Genomic DNA, 21,149 nt, shown 5'->3' with positions numbered 1-21,149 from the left:
CCATTCCCCTTCCCTTCATCTTCCTTCACCACCCCTTCCAATTTCCTTTCTTCCTCTCTTCTTCCTTCCATCTCCCTTCTCATCCTTCACTTTCCCCTTTTCTCCCTATCCCTTCCCCTTCCCTTTCGCTCCCCCCCCTCCCCCCCCCTCGGTGCTATCTCAGACCCTCAATACGGTACTAAGGGGCTTGTTGGGGGCTTAGAGATAATGCTGCGACGTACACACTGAGGGAGACCTACAATGGGGGACGCCACACACACACTCTCTCTCTCTTCCCTACCGCAGTTGTGATTCCTAGCTAAGTCCTCCTCCCCTTCCTCCCCTTCCCACTCCCCTCCTGCTCCTGCTCCTCCTGCTCCTCCTCCTCCTCCTCCTCCTCCCTCCATTGTCGATACTCTCATTTCTATATACAGCGGATCAAGTTGTGGTGGTGGTGGTGGTGGTGATGTGGTGGTAGTTGTGGTGGTGGTGGTGGTGGTGGTAATTGTGGTGGTGGTGGTGATGGTGGTGGTGATGGTGGTGGTAGTTGTGGTGGTGGTGGTGATGGTGGTGATGGTGGTGGTAGTTGTGGTGGTGGTGGTAATTGTGGTGGTGGTGGTGATGGTGGTGGTGATGGTGGTGGTGATGGTGATGGTGGTGGTGATGGTGGTGGTAGTTGTGGTGGTGGTGGTAATTGTGGTGGTGGTGGTGGTGGTGGTGGTGATGGTGGTGGTAGTTGTGGTGGTGGTGGTGATGGTGGTGGTGGTGGTGGTTGACGTTGGATGGATTTGGTCTGACCTCAGTGACTCTATGATTCTTTTTTCCCCACTTTGTATTTTTTTTTCTATTTCCATCAATAATCTTTTTTTTTTTCAATCATATGCATCACTTGTACCTCTACTTTTGTTGTTTTATTTTTTTTATTTTCTAGTTAACCTTTTTTTTTGTATACAGTCAACACAACTTTACTATTCTTTCATTTTTTCCATCCTATTTTTTTTTAATAATTTAGTTTAGTCTCAGGTTTCACCCACCCAACCCCGATTCCGTTTTCTGTCTCACTGATGACTTATTTTCTTTCTGGGTTCTTTTATCATCGCTTTTAATATTAATCTCAGTTTCTGCTTTCTGGTGAATTAAAAAAAAAGTTAAATCATTTAACTTTTCTTTCACTTTTATGTACTGGTTGAATTTTAGTATGCAATCTTTCCACAGACTCTTGTATTCTTCTCTCCCTAGAGAGAGAATCAAAGATGAGGTCCGGGGGGGGCAGCATGAGCCAAGAAGGATGGCGCCACTATAAACATCTGCCCGCGCCATAAAAGGCCTGGGGCCGACCACCTGGTCACAGCGCAATAGGCGGAACGAAAAATAATATCTCAACATTTCCTCTTCTTCCTAATCCGCCTCCTCCTCTTCATCATAATTTCCCTATCACAATCTCACGGTCTTCATCTCATCCGCAGCATCCCACTCGCTCATCTCCCTTTCACGCTCTCCTCCACTCTCTTCCCCAAGCTGAATATGAAATGACATAAATTAATTGTCATCTTCATTTTATCGCCTACCCTGTCCGACGCCGAGGGAGAGGAGGGATTTAGAAGCGGGCGGAGAAAGGGAAAGAACGAGAGGGGAATAAGGAAACGGAAAGGTAAAGAGGACACGGATGAAGGAGAAAGAGAAACGGTGAGAAGGTAATAGGGGAAAGAAAAGATAAGGAAGAGAAGGGTGAAAGATGAAGGAGGAAGAAAGGAAAAGGGATAGAAGGGAAGAGGGGAAAACAATGGTAATGGAGAGAAGGATGAAAGACAAAGAAAAGGAGATAAGGGAAAGTAAATGTAAAGAGGCGAAGAATAAAGGAGAAAAATAAGATAACACACGTCCTAGGAATGCAAGGGGAAGTACGAATGAATGAATATTGATAAACGGAAGGAAGACAGGAAGGAAGGAGGGGAGGAGAACAGGAACAAAACATAGAAAACAGTGAAAAGATGCGAAGGGGGGAATGCGGAAGAGGTAATGAATCAATCCACAAATAGAAGAAAGGAAGGAAGGAAGGAAGGAAGCGAGGGAGGAAGAGGAAGAGAAAGAGGGAAGGAGAATAACACTGGGAACGTTTAATTAATATGTTGTGGGGAGGAGGCGGAGGGGGAGAAGGAGGAGGAGGGGAAGAGAGAATCAATGTTATAATGAACGGAAGGAAGGAAGGATGGGAGGAAGGAAGAGAGGAAGAGAGGAAGATAAGGAGAAAAGGAAAGGAAGAAAGCAATACGGAAAAATAATTCCCATCGTGAAAAATAACTCTTGGGACATATGGAACGCAAGAATGAAAGGAAAGAAGGAAGGAAAAGAGGAAGAGAGGACGAAAGGAAAGATGCGTGAAAAATAACTCCTGGAACACGTGCAGAATATCTCTCTGAACACGTGCAAAATAACTCCCAGCGCCATAATACGTCCTGGCGGGTCAAAACGGAGCTAAGCCATCGCCAATTCAGCGCCTCATTAATCCGGGCTGCGACTTAATTCCCGGACCAGAAAATACCTACAGACTGGAGAGACCGGGAGGAGGTTGCGCTCTTACCTGTCCCGTCTATGCATGTGTGTGTACCTGTCCCGTCTGTGGCTAACGATTTGTGTTTACCTGATTTACCTTTTCTCTTCTCTATCTTTTCCCGCTATATCTTTTTCCTATTCTTCCTTTTCCTTTTTCTCTCCTCTTCACTATTCCAAAAAATAAAAGAGCTTGTAAGGATGTGTTTGTTTTTACTGTAAATTCCTCTTTATAAGTTTTATCATATCAGACAGTTTGTTAGTAAATTAGTAAGCCAGTCAATCGTTAGTAAGTCAAATCGTTCGGTTAGTCAGTCAGCTGGTCAGTCAGTCAGTCAGTCAGTTAGTCAGTCAGTCGGTTAGTAAGGCAGGCAGGCTATCAGTCGCTCCGTGAACTAACAGTACCAACTACTTGTCATGAAGAACGAGCCCCTTCATAATTAACATCATTAGTAATCTCAAGAGTCACATAAGTGCCTGTTTATGAAGTGTGTCTGGTCGAGTTGCCATCAACCTCGAGGACCCAATAGAAACTGACGCCTCTACTAGCCTGGCCGGACCTCACAGGAACAGTAACGGATCACCCACCGCTGAACACAGACGACTATGAACCTGGAGTAAACTAACCTAACTTGACATTAAGAACCCATTAATTCCATGACAACTGTGCCAACCTGACCTTAAAAAATCTGTAATAATATGACACCTATTTTATCAGTTAAGGAGACAGTTAAGGGCGAAATGAATGATACAAGAAAAAGTAATCAATTGTCACAGCTAAACTTACATGTACAAGACTTCAGTGTTGTAATATGACCTCAATGTAACCTAACCTAACCAACAAACAAACGTTCAAGAATAAATCAACTCAGCAATAAAAAACTAACCTACCCTAACCTTACCTTCGCAAATTAATTATAAAGACACCTGTACTAACCTCACCTAACCCATATATATCACAACACAACAAATAAAAACACACCAACATAGCAATACAAACATACCTCACCTAACCTTACCTAACCTAACCTAACCTAACCTAACCTAACCTAACCTAACCTAACCTAACCTAACCTAACCTAACCTTACCTAACCTAACCTCACCTATACACCCTAATGATAGACACATGTACCAACCTCACCTAACCTAACCTCACCTCACCTTCACAACCTAATTATAAACACTTTAACTAACCTCACCTAACCAGAAAAAAATCACGTCCCCGCAAAACACAGGTAAACAAACTCCACCAACACGGTAATAAAACACCCGGCCGGGGATACCTGATCAGAATGGCCCACCTCAAAGTTTGGAAAGGTGATCACCCTCCGCGCCGGGCCCGTGACGTCACGCAGGTAAACAAAGGAGCCGGGCTATAGATGGGGAGCTCCGGCCAGGTGGAGTGCTTTTATAGATAACCTGTAACTCTCGCCTTCTCTCCCTCCTCTCCCTTTTCTTCTTCCTCTCCCTTTCTTCCCTCTCCTCTTCCACTGTTTCTTTATTCTTTACATTCTTATTTTTAGCCCTTCCTCTCCTTATTTCACTTTCTTCACTCCACTCTCTCCACACTCTCCGCTGTATTTCCACTCACTCTTCTTCTCCCTTTCTTCCCTCTTCTCTCCCTCTGTTTCTCCCTTTTTTTTCTTCCCTCTCTTGGTTTCATTTCCTTCACTCCCTTCTCTTCCTTTCTCCTCTCCTCCTCATTACTCTTCAATTCTTCCCTCCTCTCCTTCCTCTTCCTTTCATTCCCCTCCTCTTCCACTGTTTCTACAATCTTCACACCCTGTCCTCTATATCCTTCCCTCTCATCGTTTCATTTCCTTCCTTCCTTCTTTTCTCTTTCATCTATCTCTCCTTACTATGCCTCTCTCTCCTTTCCACTATCTCTTCTTCCTTCTCTCCCTTCTCCCTTGTCATATACTATCTCCCATTTAAACTCTAGATTGGTCTCCTTTTACACTCAGCTTCCCTACCTCTTTTTTTCCTCTTTTTTCTTCTCAATCTCTCCTTTTTATTTCTCCTTTTATGTACCTTAACTCCAGATTGCTTTCCCCTTTCGCTTGTCTTCCCTACACTTCTTCTCTTCTGTTTTCTTCTTTCCTTCTTCTTTTCACCACTTTTATTCCTCACGTACAGGTAGAGCGAGAAGCCCTTTTTATCACCTGTCACAGTACGCCTGAACCCTAAAATTAATCATGCGACAACACCTCTATCTACATAAGTCTTTTAGCGAGGCGGCGGAAAATGAAATTACGAGGACATAAAACAGCAGGGACATCATCTTTTTTGGCATCATCGCTTCCGGGAACAGGAGAGTACAAAGGAGGACACAAGGAGGGCTGGAGGACAAGACAAAGAGGGAGGAGAAGGAAAGGAGGATAGAAGGAGGGTAGCAGGACAAGACAAAGAGGGAAAAAGAAGGAGGATAGAAAGAGAGCTGCAGGACAAGAGACAAAGAAGGAAAAGAAGGAAGACTGGAAGACAAAGACAAAAGAGGGAAAAGAAGGAAAGGAGGAGACAAAGAGGGCTGCTGGACAAGATAAAGAAAGAAAAGAAGGAAAAGGAGGGAAGAGGGATGCAGGACGGGGACATGGCGGAAAAAGAAGGAGGAAAAGCCGTTCACACACCCGTTAAGGAAAGAGTTAACAAGGCAGAAGTAAACGAACAAGGAGAAACATACCATGAAATTCGGACCCACGCCGATGAGATGGAAAAACGAAACGGAAAGACAGGAAAAGAAGAGACGACGTGGACTGGCGGAAAGAGAGTAATCAGATGGAAGACAACGAAGAAGGAAACGAAAACACACATAAACAAGACAGGAAACATATATAAAAGAAAGGAAGGGAAGAAAGACTGAGGGAAAGAGATATAGAAAGGGAAAAGGGGGAGGACGCGGACAAGCAGAAGAATGAACAGATGAAAAACAGCGACGAAGGAAACTAAGAAACACACAGGACAGGAAAAAAAGGAAGAATGAAAGAAATGGAGAAGAGAAAAAAAAAGAGATAACGTGAACAGACAGAAGATTGAACAAATGGAAAACACGGAGATAGGAAACGAGAAGACATATTTACAAGGAAGAAGAAGAAGAAAGGTTGATAAAAAAGAGGAGAGGAACGGTGAGGCATGAAGACAGACAGCACGCTTACACAGATGAACAGACAGAAGAAAAAGTGAAGGCAGACACGAATAGACACAGATAGAATGATACGCAGAATATGAAAAGAGAAATACAAGGAAGAGACGGACAGGAGAGGTACAGACGACCACACATATAAATAGACAGAGAAGGTAAAGACAGGATTGAATATATACGAAAGAAAGGGCAAACAGTAAATGCAGGGGGGGGGGGGGGAGAGAGAGAGAGAGAGAGAGAGAGAGAGAGAGAGAGAGAGAGAGAGAGAGAGAGAGAGAGAGAGAGAGAGAGAGAAAACAGCGATATGAATGGACACAAAAGACGAACAGGATAAATAGAGAAAGCAATAAAAGAGGGGAGAAGACAAGGGGAAAGAAAAAACACACACACACACACACACACACACACACACACACAGATTCATAAGCACTTAGAGAACAAAAAAAAAAAAAAGAAGCATAGCGAGGCGTGTGCGTATGTGTGTGTGTGTGTGTGTGTGTGTGTGTGTGTGTGTGTGTGTGTGTGTGTGTGTGTGTGTGTGTGTGTGTGTGTGTGTGTCCAGCAGGGTTGCCAATCTCTCGGTCACTTTTAATCACACTAACAGTTTAATCCAATATCCATGTCTCTATAGAGCTCGCCCCCCCTTACCCCTTACCCCCCCATCACCACTACCACCGCCCGCCATAAGGGATCAAACCCTCGATATGAAGAATCCAACCCCACGCTAAGAGGAATCCAAACCCTTTATGAGAAAATGCCTAAACGGATATGACTTCCAACGCCGACTCGAAGTTTCACCGCCAAGTCCACGAAGTAAAGACAAGAAAGTCAGTCAGTCGGTAGATCAAAACGAACAAAAGTAGAGAAGGAAAACTAAGAAAACTCAAGACAACTCAAACCTACGAAAAAGTAAAACAAAACAAATACTAAAAAAAATAACTCACAACTCTTATTCATATTCATATTTTCATCATATTTTTGTCATAGTCACTTTTCTTCTTCCTCCCGTTCGCTTTCTTTCTTCTTCCATTCAAGAGAGAGGGAAAGAGGTCCAGAAGAGGAAGAGGAGAGAGAAAGGACTTGAGATAATGAGGAAAAAGAGAAGGAGGAAGGGTGAAAAGGGAGGAAACAAAGGAAGGATAAAAGGAAATATGAGAGAAGGAGTAAAAGAAAGAGGAACAGAAAAACGGGAAGAGGGACAAGAAAAGAAGAGGAAAGAGAGAAAGGACTTGAGGGAAGGACGAAGAAGAGAAGGAGGAAGGGTGCGAAGGGAGGAACAAAGGAAGTGAAAAAGGAAATATGAGACAAGGAGGGAGATAAAAAGGAACAGTAAAATAGGAAGAGGGACAAGAAGAGGAAGAAGAGACGAAAATAGAGCAAGGAAGTACGGATAAAGAGGAAGAGGAAGAGGGAGAGGCGGAAGAAAAGGGGAAGAGTACCATTGATTTATAGACAAAACAATATAAATGGAGGGGAAATGGGGGCTGGCAGACGAGAAGGAAGAGGAAGAAGAAGAGGACACAGGGAGAGACGACCCCCCCCTAGCCCCCCCTGCCCTAACAAGTACCAGAAGCTATTACTAACGCCCTCTGGAGTAATTAGGAGGCCATGAACACATCAAATTATATCACTGAAATTAGCAAGGGAATTCAGACAGGGAAAGAGGGAGGAAAAGAGGAAGAAAAGGAGAAGAGAAATGAGGGAAGAAGGGAGAGAGGGAGGGAAAGAGGGATGGAGCCGTGGAACTAAACAGCAAAATTTCAGGGAAGACACTTGATAAAGGGAGGAAGGGTAGAAGGAAGGAAGGAAGAAAGAAGAGGAGGAAAGAAAGTGTTGAAAGGGGATACAAAGAAGGCAGGAATGAGGAAATGATGAGTACAGGGAAGGGAAGGAAGGGGAAAGGAAAGGAAGGGTAATAAGGAAGGAAGGATGAGTAGGAAGAAAAGGAGGAGAGAAAGGGTTGAAAAGGATAGAAAGAAGGCAGAAACGAGCTAATGAAGATGAGTACAGAAAGGGAATGAGGGGAAGAAAGGGAAGAGAAAAGGAAGAAAGCAAGAAAGGGATGAAAGGAGGAAGAAAAGGAGGAAAGAAAGGGTTGAAAAGGATAGAAAGAAGGCAGAAACAAGCTAATGAAGGTGAATACAGAAAGGGAATGAGGGGAAGGAACGGAAGCGGAAAGGAAGAAAGCAAGAAAGGAAGGAAAGGAGGAAGAAAAGGAGGAGGAAAGTAAGGGTTGAAAAGGGCACAAAGGAGGCAGCAACATGGTAATGAAGTTGAGTACAGAAAGGGAAGGAGGGGAAAGGAGGGAGAGAGGAGGGATGAAAGGGAGGGAAGAGGGGATAGAGGGAGGGAAGGGAGGGAAGAATAGCATTGAAGGGAGGCAGAAATTAGGAAGAGCACAGGAGGGAGAGTAGAAGAGATGCTGGGACAATGGACTCAGCGGGAGGGAGAGAAAGGGAGGGAGGGAGGGAGAGAGAGAGGGAACAGGTGCAGTAAAGGAATTAAGGGAGAGCAGGAAGATAATGTGGAATGAATAAGGAGCGGAAAATAACAGGAATGTAGAAAGGACTTGAGAGAGAAGGAGAAGGAGGAGGAAGAGGAGGAAGAGGAGGAGGAGGAGAGAATAATGAAAGATAAAGAGGCAGGAAATAAAGGGAGAAAGGAATTAAGAGAGAGAAAGAGAAAGGGAAGAAAGAACGGGAGAAGGGAAGGAAGAAAAATAAAAAAGAAAGGACTTAAGATCGGAAGAAGAGAAGGAGGAAAGGTGATGTAGTAAACAAAGGAAATGATAAAGGAATCAGGAGAGAAGGAGGAAGAGAAGGAGGAATGATAAAAAAGAAGAAAGTAAAAGTGAGAAAAAGAGGAAGAAATTGGCAGAGCGAGAGAGGAAGAGGTTGAGAGACGGTAAACGAGAATTAGAAAAAATAAGGTAAAGAGAACGGACTTGACAGAGGAGGAGGACGAGGAGAAGGAGAACCAGGAAGAATGGAGGAAACAAAGGAAGAAATAGAGAGAAGAAGGAAGACGAGGAGAAGAAAAAAAAGAGGAAGGGAGAAAGGAGGAGTAAGCAAATAATGACTGAAGGAGAAAAGAAAGAGAGAAAAAAAAAGAGCGAGGAGGAAGGGAGGGAAGGAGGAAAAGTGAGACAGGAGGCAAAGAAGTTGAGGTAAGGAGAGGACAAGGAGGAAGCGAAGGAGGGGAGGAGGAAAAAGGACCAAGAAGTGAGGAAAAATCGTGAAACAGAACGAAGGAAATTAAGGTAAAGAGGAGCAAGAAAGTAAGAGGGAAAAGAGGACAAAATAGAGAATAGGAAACGAGGAAAAAACAAGGAAAGAGGAGGAGGAGGAGGAGGAGATCAAGCAAGAATAAAGAAGGAAAGAAGGAAAAAATGAAACAGGGAGAAAGGAGGAAAAGAGGAAAAGTAAGAAGAGGAGGGATGAAGAAGGAAAAAGGAAACAACCAGGAAGCGAGGAGGACAAAATGAGGAAAAGCAAAGAAGGAAATAAAAAGATGAAAGAAATGTAGCAGGGAGGAAGGAGGAAAAGGAGGAAAAGTGAAAGAAGAAGAGCAGGGAAAGAGGAGGAAAAAGGAAACAACCAGGGAGCGAGGAGGACAAAATGAGGAAAAGTCGAGAAGGAAATAAAAAGACGAAAGAAATGTAGCAGGGAGGAAGGAGGAAAAGAAGGAAAAGTGAGAGAAGAAGAGGAGGGATGAAGGAGGAGAAAGGAGGAAAATAAAGTAAATAATGAAGGAAAAATGAAAAAACTGAGAGATAAAATGCAACAAAAAAACAGAAGAAAAAAAAAAGAGAAACAGGAGGGAAAAAAACAGTAAAAAGGTAGACAGCAAAAACAAGCAGAGAGCAGAAACAGGAAAGCAACAAACAAACAAACAAAAGGAAAATCAGGCAACGGAAACGGAAGGTAACAGTAACAGAGACAACAGAGAAACACAAGGAAAACAAAAACAAACGGATATCGGAAACAAACAATCAACAGGAACAAACAGGCAGCAGAAACAAACAAGCAGGTAACAAAAACAAGCAAACAACAGGAGCAGCAGGTGACAAGAACAACTGGAAACATACAGGGAATAACAAACAAAAAAAGAAGCAAACAACAGGAACCAGCAAGCGGGCAACCATAACTGATCGAAGACAGATCCTGCAGGCACGATCAACCCATCCCCCCCCCCCTTCGCCCCCTCCCCCCTCCCCCCTCCCCTCCCACCCACTAAGGCACCGGCCAGAGTCTGTTCATTGTTACACTCTCACAAGCGGACACTGACTCACCCACTTATAAGGAAGACCAGCTCCTCCTCCTCCTCCTCCTCCTTTTCTTTCTTCCTCTTCCTCCTTCTTCCTCTTCCTCTTCCTCCTACTGCTTTCCTTCCTGTCCCCTCCTCTCCATCCTTTTTCCCTTCCTAATATTTTTTCTCCTCCTTGTAAACTTTCCATTCTCGCTCGCATGCACGTCATTTCTTCCAATCTTCCCCCCCCCCCCCTCCTCCTCCTCCTCTCTTCCTCCTCCTTCTCCTCATCCTCCTTCTCATGTATACAACAAAACCTCCTTCAGGGGACGAGGGCATAGAAGGAGAATGATTAACCTGTGACGAGGAGACGGAGGAAAAAACGTGAAGGAAAGGAAGGAAGGAAGGAAGGAAGGAAGGAAGGTAGGAATGAAGGAGGGAAGGAAGAAAGGAAGGAAGGGATGAAAGGGATGGAAAGAAGAGAGCGAAATAAAACGGGTAAGGAGTATTATTTAAAAGGAAGGAAGAAAGGAAGAGATGGATGAAGGGAAGGAAGGAAGAGGTGAAAGAAAACGGGTTACGGGTATTACTTAAGAGGTTCCTTAGGGGGCACTAAAGGCACTAAAGGGCACTTGACGACCTTGAAGCATGATACTCCGCCTGACCCTGCATGACGTCACGGCGCTCAAGGTCACACACGTACGCACACACACACACACACACACACACACACACACACACACACACCACTTAACCTGTCATTCTCATTCATGTTCTCTCCTAACCTCTCGTCCCTTCCTTCCTTCCTTCCTTGTTTCCTGCACTCCTTCCTTCCATCCTTCCGTCCTTCCTACCTTCCTTCCTTCGTTCCTTCCCTCCTTCCTTCCTTCCTCTCTTTCTACATTCTCTCCTCTCCTCTCCTACCTGTTCCCTCATTATCCTAACTCCTATCGCCTGTTTACATACATATATACATACATACATACATACATACACACACATCTAGGCTTCCTGTAGCGTACGACAATTAGCCACCAGGTGTGGGGCCAATTAATTAAAGGTGTTCCGCGCACCTGCCACGTACTTGGTTAAACGAGGCGTGCGTGTCACCTGTATGTTCTGCTTTCGCTTTCTACAGCTACCTGAGGGACGGAATTATGATGTTGTTGTTCTTGTTGTTTGTTATGTTGTGAGGAAGTGGTTTAGCTGTCATTATCATCGTTTTGTTATCATTATTTACTACTGTTATCATTTTATCATCATTTTCTTTGGCCTAAGGGATGGAATGTTTATTTTGTGTGTGAGTGTGTTTTTGATAATGTTGTGAGGAAATAGTTTAGCGGTTATTAACATCATCATCATCATCATTTTGTTATATTTATTTTTTCTTTGATTACTGTTTTCTTTTTTTCTATTGTTATCCTTCATAAGGGTGTTTTACGTTCTCTTACTTTCTTTTTATTCTGTCATTCAGTGTTTCTATCTTCACCTCTCTCTCTCTCTCTCTCTCTAAAACCGTCCTCCTTTACCATCCCGTTAATGACCCACTACACACCTGCCTAAGTCCCCACGCAGATTACACCTACCGGAGCTCTTCCTCATTAGCAGCAGCCCCCCCCCACCTGTGTATGTGTAGGAGGGGAAGGGGGGAAGGGAAGGTGTGTGTGTGTTTTGAGTATTTTCTGTGTGTGTGTGTGTGTGTGTGTGTGTGTGTGTGTGTGTGTGTGTGTGTGTGTGTGTGTGTGTGTTAGTGGCAGCAGTAGCATGCAACATTTAGATTCTCTCTCCACTCCATTTATCACCGTGAGACGAAACGAAACCGTAGCCCGTTTTTTGTTGGTAAATATTTTTTTCTCAGGGGGCAACTAAAATATTTTCACCTATTTTTAGAACAGGGACGTAGAGAACAGCAGCAGCAGCAGCAGCAGCAGCAGTAGTAGTAGTAGTGAAGTAAGTCGCAAGGAAGTCTTTTTTTTATCGTACACTTTACTTTCTTTCACAGGTGGGCGGATGGGCCGTCAAGGGAGGAGACGACCCTGCACACCTGATCAATTTTGTACGCAGGTAGCCGGCCAGGTGCTCAAGAGGCCCTGACGATCACAGGTGTTTCTTTACAGGCTGCCATACGACTGAACATCTCTCTCTCTCTCTCTCTCTCTCTCTCTCTCTCTCTCTCTCTCTCTCTGTGTGTGTGTCTCTGTCTCTGTGTCTTTCTCAAAATTGTTTTTTTTTTTTGCTCTATCGCTTTTCTTTATTCTTTTTTTTCCTTTTTTTCCCACATTCAATTAATTTCCTTTGGGTTTCTATTTGTGTCAGTGGTTTTCCTTGTTCGTGCTCTCTCTCTCTCTCTCTCTCTCACGTTAATACCCTCTTCCATCCTATTCCACATTTCCCTCCCATCGCACAGCCAGTCTGCTCGTGACAGCCTTTCCCTCCCTCACCCTTCCTTCCCTCCCTCCCTCCATCTCTCCCTCCCTCCCTTCCTTCCTCTCTCCCTCCAGCGTCCAACAGATATATTGACCGTAGGGGAAGAAGCGTCATCCCCAGACACCACCAGTTCGAATCCCCGTGTCTTCTTGTGTGTGTGTGTGTGTGTGTGTGTGTGTGTGTTTTCCTATCAAGCCCACCGGTGACGAAAGACGAAATTCAGTGCCCCAAAAAAGAAAAAAGAAAAGAAAAGAAAAAGGGAAAAAAAATTGGAAAAGAAAAAGAAGTAAAAAAAAATCTAAGAAAGAAAATAAAAGGAAAACAAAAAACGACAAGGAAAGCGAAAGGAAAAGTTAAAAAATAGAAAAAGAAAGGAAAAGAAAAAATCAAAAGAAAAAGAAAATAGGAAAAAACGAAAAGGAAAATAAGAGGAAAAGAAAAAAAAGTAAAATAAGGAAGAGAAAAAAAGAAAAACGAAAAGAAAAAAATGGAAAAAAAGAAAGGAAAAGAGAAAAGGGGAAAGAAACAAGGAAAAAAAGGAAAAGAAAAAGAGAAAGAAAAAAGGAAAAAAGGAACAAAGGAAAAGCAAAACAAACACGTAACTTTCTGAGCTGTTGTCCGGTGCGTTAAGCTTATTTGTTCGGGCTGTTCCTTCCAATTCCTCCTTTTTTTTTCCTTCTTTTCCTATCTTTTTTTTTTCTTTTCTCGAGGACGGAAAAGGTTGGGCGGTGGGTCGGGGCGGTGATTTGTGTTGGCTGACTCCTCGATCATTTTTTTTTTGTTGTTGTTGTTGTTGTTGTTATTATTGTTGTTGTTGCTGTTATTATTATTGTTGTTGTTGTTGTTGTTGTTGTTGTTGTTGTTTCTTTTTTTCTCTCTATTCGCTACGAGTATCTTTTTTTTTCCTCTCTCTCTTCTCTATATTTATCTATTTCTTCTCTCTTCTCTACCGTCTTTTTTTTTCTTCTCTCTTCCTTCTCAGTATCGTTTCTCTCCTCTCTCCTCTAACACTGCTTATTTACCTCCTCTATCTCTCTCTTCTCTATCATTATATATTTTCTCCTCTTTTCCCTATCAGTATCTTTTTTCTTCTTCTTTCCTCGCTACCACTATCTGTCTTGTCTTCCCTCTCTCTCTTTCTCTCCTCTACCAACATTTATTTTTTTTCCTTTATCTCTTCCCTCTACCATATCTATTTTCACTTCACACAAAAATACAAAAGTGAGCGGCCTTTTCTTTTTCTGGTGTAGGCGGGGATGGGCGGGGGGAGGGGGGGGGGGTGAAAAATATATGACTTTGGCTAACACACCGACAACCGTGACCTACAAAACACAACCAAACACATAAACACACACAGCTATCACCCACGCAAACAACATTTACACGCGATAACCACACACACACACACACACACACACACACACACACACACACACACAAAACCTGTTCCAAATGATATTATTTACATATAACAAAATAAATACATGTGCTCAGCTCGAGTGATGAATATGTGAGCGTCAAATACGAGTTTAATGGCGCTGCTAATTCATCACGCATTAACATTTACATCACCTGGTGGAGGGAGAGAGAGGGAGAGAGAGGCACACGGCACACCTTCGCACACACCTGGGCCTCGTGCGGACATTGAAAGCCACTCACGTTCACTGACACGAGATGGTGTGACACGACCACCTGAACGGGTCCACTGTAGGGGAAATTAATAATACCTGTAGACACCTGGGCATATGTGAAAACTGGGACGCCCTCTTGAAAAGCGCCCACGTTCACTAACACGAGATTACGTGACACGAACACCTGAACAAGTCCGCTATAGAGAACATCCGTCATTCTCACCTGCATACACCTGGTAATATATAAAAACCAGGACCTCTAAATATGCTGAATAAATACGAGATTGTGACACACGAAACACCCTTATAAAGTCTGCTATAGAGAAAATACATCATTCTCACCCATCCGTCATTCTCACCTGAATACACCTGGTAATATATGAAAACCAGGACCTTTTAAAACTGAATAAATACGAGATTGTGACACACGAAACACCCTTACCAAGTCTACTTAGAGAAAATACATAATTCTCCCCTCTGTATCTGACCATACGTAAAATCTAGAACGATCATTTAAAATAGTAAGGACATCAAGAGCAAGTCCCCACTCACACCTGTATACATTAATTACTTCAATAAACAACTACATTTGGGTGTACGCGCACTCGATCCGATTCTAAAGCACACATCACAAAGGGAATTAGCATGACGCACAGATATATAAAGTAAACCTATAAACCGTACTCTTTTTTTTTTCCTAATCTAGGGAAAATCCTCTTCCAAAGCACCCACTTACACGTAGGCAATTAATAAACGAGAAATTAATAAACCGCAATTAATAAACGACAAAGAAAATATATTCATCTCTCTCCCGCACAAACCTGGGTAAAGCAGATGATCTCTTTCCATTAATTAAACAGAATCAAATACTTCATTGCCTAACGATACCTGGGCATAATCATGAACCAATTCAAACAGTAAACCACAATGAAACATACCCATCACTTTCCTAAATAAACCTGAGCATACAAACTACCTGTATTAGTCTAAAAAAAGATACATTTCCTACCAGTTGCAGATACCGGGGAATAATATAGCCACCTTAAACAGCAAACCACAGAGAAAAAAAATCCATCTCTCTTCTATATAAACCAGAGTATCCTAAATCAGTCACTTGTATTAGATAAAGAGGAAAATTTTGCATCTACAAATACTTAAACAGGAAAAAAAAAACCTTAAACAGTAAAACACAAGGAAAAAAACTCTAATATTCTTTCTGGATAAGTCTGAGTATCCTAAATCAATCTCTTGTATTAGTTAAAAAAGAGAGAATTCAGACCCTACAGTTACCTCGACACATCTAACAATAAACCTAACAACAATAAATCGCAAAAAAAAAAAACTAATCTATCTCTTGTACAAACCTGACAATTCTAAATTTACCACTTTTAGGCCTATTAGGTAGAAAAAGATAGAATTTTGCACCTGTTGATGTCTAGACACACGTACGAATACCTAACAACACGACACCATCAAGAGAAACTCATCCTTCACCTCCCTCACCTGTATCTACCGGTGAAGACGTATACGCGGTGGAATAAATACTTGACTACCTGGAATCACACACACGCTCTTAAAGGAGAACAGGTAAACAGGGGAAGCGAGGCACACACTAAAATAAACATAGAGCGAATGTTTTCCAGCGTGTTTTAAAGGTTATTATGGGAACGGTGTCAGAGAATGCGCAGGAGTGTGTGTGTGTGTGTGTGTGTGTGTGTGTGTGTGTGTGTGTGTGTGTGAGCGTGAGAGAGAGAGAGAGAGAGAGAGAGAGAGAGAGAGAGAGAGAGAGAGAGAGAGAGAGAGAGAGAGAGAGAGAGAGAGAGAGAGAGAGAGAGAGAGAGAGAGAGAGAGAGAGAGCAAGGGTGGGTCCTGTTTATAGCTCTCCACCACCGCCTTTAAGAAGTCCACAGACCCACCACCACCACCACCACCATCACCACCACCACCACCACCTTCAACCTACGGTACTAATACGATTTTCCTTCTATTTTGGTGTTGAGTAACGCAAAAAAGAAATAAAAAGTGCTATTATTGTCCGTTCAATCTTGTTTGTACACACACACACACACACACACACACACACACACACACACACACACACACACACACACACACACACACAGACGAGCCACTATCAATCTCGCCTCTTGCTTTTCTTTTTCTTTATCTTCTCAGACAAGTAAAAAAAAAGAAAAAAAAAAGAAAGAAAAGATCACGTCTCAGAAATCTCCGAACGTTATTTTCTTGAATTTTCTCTTCTATCGCTTTTCGGGTTGTCTTTTCTTTTTCTCGTTTTCTCTTTTTTTATCTTTTTTATCTTCCTCGAGGCTGATTCAAGAAGGATAAGAAGAAATTGGTGTCTGTCTGTGTGTGTGTGTGTGTGTGTGTGTGTGTGTGTGTGTGTGTGTGTGTGTGTGTGTGTGTGTGTGTGTGTGTGTGTGTGTGTGTGTGTGTGTGTGTGTGTTCCCTCCCCTCCCCCTCCCCCTCTCCTCCCCCTTCCCCTCTCCTCAAGCCAAACAACACTACAAAAGGTTATGGGAAAGAAACACAAAACTTCGGACGACCTAAAATGGAAGTACAAGTGTGCGAACATGACTCCCCTTCCTTCTCCTCCTCCTCCTCTCCTCCCTCTCCTCCTCTTCCTACTCCATTCTCCGCTTGACTGATTCACTGGGTTCTTCAGCATCTAGAGACGGAGGTAAAGAAGGAGACGGAGATAGAAGCACGCCGGGACTCCTCCATCTAATCTCCTCTTTCCTCCCTCCATCTTATAACATCCTTCAGAAGCTACAGACGGAGGGGGAATGGAGGAGAAAGGAGAGGAAACACACTATACCGTCTTCTTCTTATCTCAACCTCCTCCGCTTCATCCCTTCCTCAGTAAATCAGAGCCTATACATACGAGGGGGAAATGAAGGGTACGACAGGGGAGCATACCAATGTCTTCCCTTTTTTGTCTTGCCTCCCATCCTTCCTGTCTTCCCTTCGTCTCAAGCCTTCAGAATGACAAGACGGAGGACGAATGGAGGATGAGAAGCGAGATTTTCCTTCCTTCACTTCCTTTCCTTCGTGTCAAGCCTTCAGAATGACAAGACGAAGAAGGAATGGAGGATGAGAAGTGAGATTTTCCTTCCTTCACTTCCTTTCCTTCGTGTCAAGCCTTCAGAATGACAAGACGAAGAAGGAATGGAGGATGAGAAGTGAGATTTTCCTTCCTTCACTTCCTTTCCTTCGTGTCAAGCCTTCAGAATGACAAGACGAAGGAGGAATGGAGTAGAAGAAGGGAGATTTTCCTTCCTTCACGTCCCTCCTTCCTTTCCTTTCGTTTTAGTTGTTGAGTGAGGCTTTTCTTCCTTCGTGTCCTTACTTCCTTCCTTCCTTCCTTCGTTTTAGTCCTCGAATCACCAGAAAAAGGAATGAAGGAGAGGAGATACACATCGATCCTCAAAACTACCTCCCATTTGCCCTTCCTTGTTCCCTTCCCTTCGTCTAGATCCTTCAGAATCACAAGACGAAGAAAGAACGAAGAAAAAACAGTTATATATTTTTCCTTCCCTCCCTTCTGCATCGTTCAGAAACACGAAATGAAAGAAATAAAAGGAAACATTGGTATCTCTCCCTTCCCTTCCTTCTTCTGACTGCAAAAACAAAAAGCGAATGAGAAATAAAGAAAAAAATATATATATCTTCCTTCCCTTTCTTCTTAATCCCTCAGAAACACGAAACGAAAAACAAAGAAAAACATTTGTCTCTTTTCCTTCCCTTTCTCCTTCATCGCCCAGAATCACAAGACGAAGAAGGAATACAGAGGGAGAAAAGAAGAAAGACAGGAAAACACAACACCCACCACCCCTTTCCTCCTCCTCCTCCTTCCAGTCTTCTCAAACCAACAGAATCAGTCGACGGAGAAGGGAAACAGCAAAATTATCCACGCTTTCAACCTGAGCTCTTCCCTTCCTTCTTAATCCTTCAGAACCAAAAGACGAAAACGGAATGACGAAGACTAGAAGAAATACAGAAAACACATCACTATCCTTTCCCTCCTTCCCTCAAACCTACAGAAACACGGCGAAGGAAAGGACGAGGAAACGCCACAATTATCCAACCTTCCTTCTTTATCTTTCAGTATCACAAGACGAAAGAACAAGGAAGGGCGAAGAATAGAAGACAGAACTACACACACCGCCTCCTCTTTCCTCCTTTCCGTCCTTTCAAACCAACAAAATCAGGCGGAGAAGGAGAGGAAGAGGAAACAGCGCAATTATCCATCCCTTCAGCTTTTCCTTTCATTCTTAATCCTTTAGAATCACAAGACGAAGAAGAAAAGAGGGACAGAAAGACACCATCACACTCTCCCTAACTCCCGTCTTTTTAAACTTACAGAATCAGACGTAGAAGGAGAGGATGAGGAGGAAGCAAAATTATCCATCCCTTCAGCTTTTCCTTTCCTTCTTAATCCTTCAGAATCACAAGACGAAGAAGAAAATAGGGACAGAAAGACACCACTACCCTCTCCCTAATTCCGTCCTCTCAAACCAACAGAATCAGACGGAGAAGGGGAGGACAGGGAAACCACACAATTACCCGTCGCTAAAGCCTGTACTCTTCCCTTCCTCCCTTCCCTTCGCGGCTGTACACTCTCCCTCCCGCCGCCGACGCAGGGTGGGTCAGCTTTAACTAGTTTAGTGGGAAACTCTCCTCAGGGTCACGTGCTCCTCGCCTCTTCCCTGCAGCCTCCCGACGGGCACCTCTTCGACAGGACCAATCAGGGGAGCCAGGTAAAGGTTCTCACAGGTATGACAACTTACACACGCACACACAGACGCACTCACACACATGGTAGAGGTCGGAGAGTATATGAGTGTGTGTGTTTTCTTTCTTGGTTTATATGAATTCGTGCACTCAGTATTTTTGCTTTCACCTTTTTTTCAAGCATTCACCTGGTTGGGTAATTAAGCGTTTTTTCAGGTAATGTGATTCCGAGGTGGGTTTGGTGACGTCATTGCCACAGGTGTATCCGCGTGGCGCAGGTAAATGAATAAATATGCAATCTTTGTGAGTTTGATTTATACCAGTGATTTTGACGGTGTTACGCGCGGACACGCACCAAAAAAAAAAGAGAAAAAAAAAGAGAGAAATACACACAAAAAGAAAACACTATAAAACCTAAACAAAATAAACACAAAAACACAAACTCTCACTCTCACACACACACACACACACACACACACACACACACACATACAGCGATAGCCACATGTTGAGCCGCTCCGGATAAAATGACACGCAAACAAAACAAACACACAAACAAACGACAAGACCCCCCACCACACACACACACATACACACACAATAGGACCCACCCACGACACCACCCATAGACCCACACACATATTCACTCTTTTCAATACAGTTTCCACGGCGGGACACTTAAGCACTCCTGAGACACACGGATCCGAGAGTCACGAACCGAGCACAACAAATCCAAGGTGCTTACGACAGCCTGGCTCTTTCCCTCTCTCTCCTTCCCTTGGCTGCGGAGATCGCTTGTGAGAGGGGCGGAAGAGAGAGAGAAATAGAGAGCGCTAGGAGCTAACACGTCCGCTCGCTCCACCCGCAAACATACCACTGAGCCCCTCTACTCCTCCTCCTCCTGGTCCTCTTCCTCTCCTCCTCCACTCGGCCGCCACTCCGGGTCCTTCCCCTCCTCCTCCTCCTGCTCCTCCGTATTGTTAGTCCGCACCGCCACTCCTCTGCGACACTTTCAAAGGCGTGTTACCGATGTTTGGGTGCTTTCGGATGCGGATGGGAGGGGCGGGGTGGGTGGGTGGGTGGTGATTAGGATAAATGGGTGATGCTAATTGAGTTACGCGAGTCCTGTTACCTTGGTTGTCACTCATCTCCTTCGCCTTCTCATCCTCTTCCTCCTCTTCTTTCTCTTTCTGCATATTCATGTTCCTGCATTGTATTTGTTTGTTTTTCCTTGTTTTTCTTTCCCAATAGTTTCTTCATTCTTCCTCTCCAATTTACTCTTATTTTCTTCTTTTAATTCTTCTTCTTCTTCTTCTCTTTAATCTTGATTTTCTTTTGTCCTTCCTCTTGTTCTTCTTTTTCTTTTTCTCATCTTTTCTTCATCGCATCCTCCTCCTTCACATTATATTTCTTCTTTCTTCCTCTTCATTTTTTCTTTTTTCTTTTAATTTCTGTTTTTGTTCTAGTTCTTTTCTCCATCTTTTCCCCACCTCCTCCTTCTCTTCCTCACATCATAGCTGGTTTGAGGGCACTAGTCGCTAAATTTAGGTTTCCCCGCGGTGCTTATTAAATGTGCTGCTTATAACTCTGGTAATTAAGTCATTAGCGCTCCTGCTTAGCTCTTGGATAAATCTGCGCCCATTAAATTTACGTTCAGATCCAGCGCCACTCGTTTTCCGGAGCTACAATTAAATGCCCCCTGTGATATTTTTTTTTAATTAAGCATTTTTTATAAACTTTTTCGGCACCATTCTCGTAAGTTTAACCTGCCATGAATTATTAGCTCATACGTTACGCCGGAAGCCTTAATATTGAAATGCCGTGAAGGTTTATACATTACACCTGCCCTTAACAGGCGTACCTGGGATCAAGGGAACGTACCTGCCTTAACCAACCTACCTGTCCCCTCACACGCACTCACACACACACACACACACACACACACACACACACACACACACACACACACACACACACACACGAACAATCTAACATCCCCTAAAGACACACACTTACTAATACCCCCTGCGCACTACTTCCCCTACGCACTCACACATACACACACGAACATTCTAACCTCCCTTTTTTTTCAAAAAAGGAGACAAAAGCGTTGCATTAAACTACAGGCCCATAAGTTTGACGTCAGTGGCAGGAAAAATACTCGAAAAGATTATTAGAGACAAACTTGTTAAGTTTCTAGACGACAATAACGTAATCTCCGACACCCAGCATGGCTTTCAGAAACAAGCGCTCCTGCCTAACGAATTTATTAGACTTCTTCCAAGGTATATATAAGAATTGGGATGCCCACATCCCCAGTGATGTTATATACCTGGACTTTCAGAAAGCCTTCGACAAAGTACCGCACGAGCGACTCCTTAAGAAACTGCACTCGGCGGGCATTGGAGCCAATCTGATAGCG

The 21,149-nt window shown here is 43.5% G+C and overlaps 1 long non-coding RNA gene across 1 annotated transcript in view; it reads right to left on the bottom strand.

Moving 5' to 3' along the window:
• Positions 1-20,594, bottom strand: part of LOC126998128 (uncharacterized) — a 48,953-nt gene extending 28,359 nt beyond the window's left edge. The window contains exon 1 of the long non-coding RNA XR_007752644.1: positions 19,473-20,594. This is a non-coding gene — a long non-coding RNA (uncharacterized LOC126998128). The remainder of the gene's footprint in view (positions 1-19,472) is intronic.
• Positions 20,595-21,149: the final 555 nt, after the last annotated feature.

This window comes from Eriocheir sinensis, chromosome 13 (assembly GCF_024679095.1).
Source record: "Eriocheir sinensis breed Jianghai 21 chromosome 13, ASM2467909v1, whole genome shotgun sequence".
Classification (NCBI taxonomy): Eukaryota; Metazoa; Arthropoda; class Malacostraca; order Decapoda; family Varunidae; genus Eriocheir; species Eriocheir sinensis.
This window is presented reverse-complemented; position numbering and strand designations above follow the sequence as displayed.